The sequence below is a fragment of the Equus przewalskii genome, chromosome 11 (assembly GCF_037783145.1).
Source record: "Equus przewalskii isolate Varuska chromosome 11, EquPr2, whole genome shotgun sequence".
NCBI lineage: Eukaryota > Metazoa > Chordata > Mammalia > Perissodactyla > Equidae > Equus > Equus przewalskii.
In genome coordinates, this window is record NC_091841.1 from 16004136 (window position 1) to 16008552 (window position 4417).

Sequence of the window (4417 nt, forward strand, 5' to 3'; positions counted from 1 at the left end):
GCAGGGCATAAAATTCTTAGAGAGGTTGTAGAGCATAGCAGCTAGTAAGCTAGTAGTCTGTGCTATGAACTTGATCATATACCCACCAAAAGGCTTAAGAGAAAGTTGTACATGTTCTCTAAGCCTTATCCAGTGCCTCAAAGAAACCAAGATAATACTAGTTTCTGTCTCATACAGCTCTTGTGAGAATGAAAAGAGAAAATCATGAAGCTCTTAGCATAGTACCCTCAAATAATAACTACCTGAGACCTACTGACTTTAATTGCTAGCACATTGTGTTATTTTTGCAAGGTTTGAATGTCATGTAGTCAGTCAGTGGCCTGAGTGAGATTGAGAACTAAATCTGCTCATTCTGAACCTACGGCCTTTCCCACCATCCTGAAGAGACTGAGCTGTGTGCTCTGGTAGTAAGAGGTGGGCTTGACTGCAGTGGGAAGGAGACACACAAAACATACAAAATGAAGTTGATTTCTTTTGGAGAGAGTCTTGGACAACATATTGAGAAGTTGATGTATGTACTAGTAGTCAAAAGAGATTTGTGATGAATTCATAGATTTTAAGACAGAAGGGACATTATCTTTCCTAGTGCATTTCATTTTAAAATATTTTAAGTCATGAGATGGCTCAAAGCAAATCTTACTTGGATTTGTAAATGTAAACATTTGGAAGTGTAAACATTTAATGCAGATAATAGCCCAGCTGCTGTGTTTGAAAGAGACAGAGTCCCTGAGATGGCTCCTTTGAAGCCCAGCATTCCACTCATTTACCACAACTGTCTTGTTCTCCAGATGAGGAAACTGAGACCCAGTGTAGTGAGCAATGTAGCAAAGTATCCTAGGAGTTAGAGGGACAACTTGCAATAAAACCCAGTTATCCTGATTTCCAAGAATGTGTTCCTTCTACTTCATTATGGCTATTAAAAAATATTTGAAGTTCTTGGGCTGGAGATGGGAGAAGTTGAGATTAGTGCATTTTGAAGATTTGCAAAGTGTCCTGGCAGCTGTATTTAGTATGAAGGATAATTCTAAGAGTGGGTCTTTGAGTATTTACAGGAGTCTTAAATAACACTTAGTTTACATCCCCATTTTGAAAGCAATAGTCTCTAGCATATTCCCACCAAGTGACGGACAGCTTTTGCTTAAGTAACCCTATGACACTGAAGCAATTATTTTAGCACATCATTTGGCTGCAGTAACAATTGCTAGTTGAGAACACTGCTCGCTGCTCCTCATCCTCAAGATAGGATTTGTCATAGGACATATCTCACGTGATATGAAAAATAAATGTGATAATGCATGCAACATACCTAGCACCTTTCTAGTACACGGTGTAAAATAAATGAGTTGTGTTTATTGATATTTTGATTATTCTTTAGAATTCTTTGTTTCATCTGGAATAACCACTTTACAAGGAAAAATGGAAGGAATGATTTACACTGATTCAGGCTCATGTGCAGAGATGGTGTCAGCTCAGTTGGGCCTGGGTCTTCCTGGAGCAGAGAAAGAGAGTTAAGAACTTTATTTTCTTTAATCAGCATATCTGGAAAATGATTAGAAGCTTGGAAGCTTAGTTAATGGTTGTAACTTCTGGTTTCAGGATTAGATTTTATATGTGTGTGTGTGTGTATATATATATATGTATATATATATATAAAATTAGAACATGTTCTTTATTATGGAATTGCTGTTAAATTTTATTGTAGAATTGTTTAATGAAATGAGCACAGAAAGCATAAATATCACTCAAAGTATAATAATATTACAGGATGATTGAAATTATATAGATATGAATGTAGATAAGTAAAGAATAGAGTAGAACAATGAGAAATATTTGTATGTTGAAAGTCTGAAATAAATTTTTATACTTACTTATAATTATGCTTTAAGGGAAATAAAAATTGGAAGATGACAGACCTCTGGAACTTAACATTAGTAGAATCATATATGAGAAAAGATTATTCAGGTTAAAGAAATATGAAAAGCAGCACATATGTTTGCATACACAGGATGTGAAACCTGATATCATGCACCTAATATGAGTAGTAGATTTTTTCAAATAAATAGTAATTTTCCTCTATAATGCCAACCTCAGGGATTTACTCAAATGTCTCATGTGCCCTGACTGACAATGAAGATAAAATTATGGCCACCATGAGCCTGAAGCTGAAGAAATAATTTCTTTTTAAAGCACAACCAAACCAAGATACTTAAGAGGTCAGGAGTAACGGGTGCAAATTGCTGTCCAAATCAAGAAATTTATTTTCTTAACCATTTCTCACCTGTGTCCTTTCTACATTCACTGTAACCATGGAACTGAATAGCAGTGTGAATGAGATCATTCTGCTTGGGTTAACACAGGATATTCTAAAGGAGAAAATAGTGTTTGTGGCATTCTTGTTTCTATATCTCACAACCCTGTTGGTGAATTTACTTATTGTGATGACCATAAGATATAGCTGGATGCTTGGGGGCCCCAGGTACTTCTTTTCTATTTATCCTTCACTGATGCCTGCTTTTTAACAACCACTGTCCTTAGGTTGCTTATAGATTCTGTATCTGAGAAGAAAATCATCTTTTACAATGAGTGCATGACCCACATCTTTGCAGTTTACTTCTTTTGCTGCATGGAGATCTTGGTGCTCATCCTCATGTCCTTTGATTGCTATGCGGCCATTTATAAGCTCCTGTGGTACACAACTATCATGAGCCAGTGTGTCTGTGGGGCGTTGGTGAAACTGGCCTTGGTGGGGTCCTGTATCCATTCCTCAGCACAGAGTCTCTTGACTTTGAAATTACCCTTCTGTGGCCCCAATGATACCAATCAGTATTTCTGTGATATGCAACCTTTGTTGAAAATTGCCTGCATGGATACTTATGTCATCGATCTACTCATAGTGCTTAACAGTGGGGCTATATGCATGGAGAGTTTCATGATCCTGCTTATCTCCTATATTTATATCTACATTCTTTGAATAACCACAGCACAGAAGGAAGAAGGAAAGCCCTCTCCACTTGCACCCTCCACATTATTGTTATCACCTTAATCTTTGTTCCATGTATATTCACATGCACGCACTCTCTAACCACATTTCCAGTGTACAAGATTGTGCCTATGTTTTACACTATCAGGACACCCTTGCTCAACTCTCTGATTTACACTCTGAGGAATGCAGAAGTTAAAAATGCCGTGAGAAAATTATAGGGCAACAAACTCTGACTTGAGGTGGTAAAGAGCAGAAGACTCCATTTGCTAATTCTGTAACAGTTTAAATAAAATTGGATTGATAGAAAAGAGAAAGTATTGTCATCCCAATGTAAGTAATCTAGTCTAGCCGCAGTAGGATGTTTGAAGAAATAGGTAGTATGATCACAGTGCACAGACACATTTTCTTTCCAGCCAACATCACAAAAAGTGTCATAATATCAAGAACAATGATATTTGAGGGAGGATAAACCCACTCACTTCTCTCTGCATTGCAGCTTTTTAGTCAGATCCTGTTGTAAATATAGCGTTAGCTCCCTCTTTGTACATTATTCTGGTTTGTATTTCTCTTCTCCATATTTCTCATCCAAATTGAAAAACTTGTCCCTGATCTTGACTCATCCATTGTGTTGGCAAATCAGTTCCGGATTCTACTAAATCTAGATCTTATCTTTTCTGGCTCAACAGTGAATAGCCCAGAGTCACTAGAAGAAACTTATGATCCAAGGGTGTATATTTATATATTTACATATCAAATAATTAACCCCCTATTTCATGCTTGTTTCCCCTTAGTAACACTCTTAAAAATTAGCTTTTCCTTTGTCTCTTTAACAGGTGCAATGAGATAATTCATAACACCTTTGATTCAAACAGGGATAATTCTAGTTATAACAAACATATTCATTGCATTGATTCATAATTTCTCTCCATGTACTTTGAGATATTTTTTCTTTGTTCATCAGGTTAGTTATTTTTTTGTTTATGCTATTTACATTTCTGGGTTTTTTTTTTTCACTTTCTTTTATTTTCTTCTTCTTTTTTTTTTTTGGAGGAGATTGGCCCTGAGCAAACATCTGTTGCAAATCTTCCTTTTTTTTTCTCCCCAAAGCCCCGGTACCTAGTTGTATATCCTAGGTGTAGGCCATTCTAGTTCCTCTACGTGAATACCACCACATCATGGCTTGATGAGCAGTGTGTAGATCCGTGCCCAGGATCTGCACCTGTGAACCCTAGACCACGGAAGTGGGAAGTGGAGTGTGTGAACTTAAGCATTTGGCCACAGGGCAACCCCCTATACTATTTAGTTTTATATACATATCAGCTTTTGTAATTTAAGTCTGGACACGTCCCTAATCTTTGGTTGATGAATTGGTGGCAATTTTTATAAAATTGCGAGCTGTAAAAACCAACACCTCATGGATGAGATTATGTAAAT

General features: G+C 36.8%; 1 pseudogene; it reads left to right on the forward strand.

The window, feature by feature from the left end:
• Positions 1 to 2271: 2271 nt before the first annotated feature.
• Positions 2272 to 3290, forward strand: LOC103545200 (olfactory receptor 4C11-like; annotated as a pseudogene).
• The last annotated feature ends 1127 nt before the right edge of the window (positions 3291 to 4417 follow it).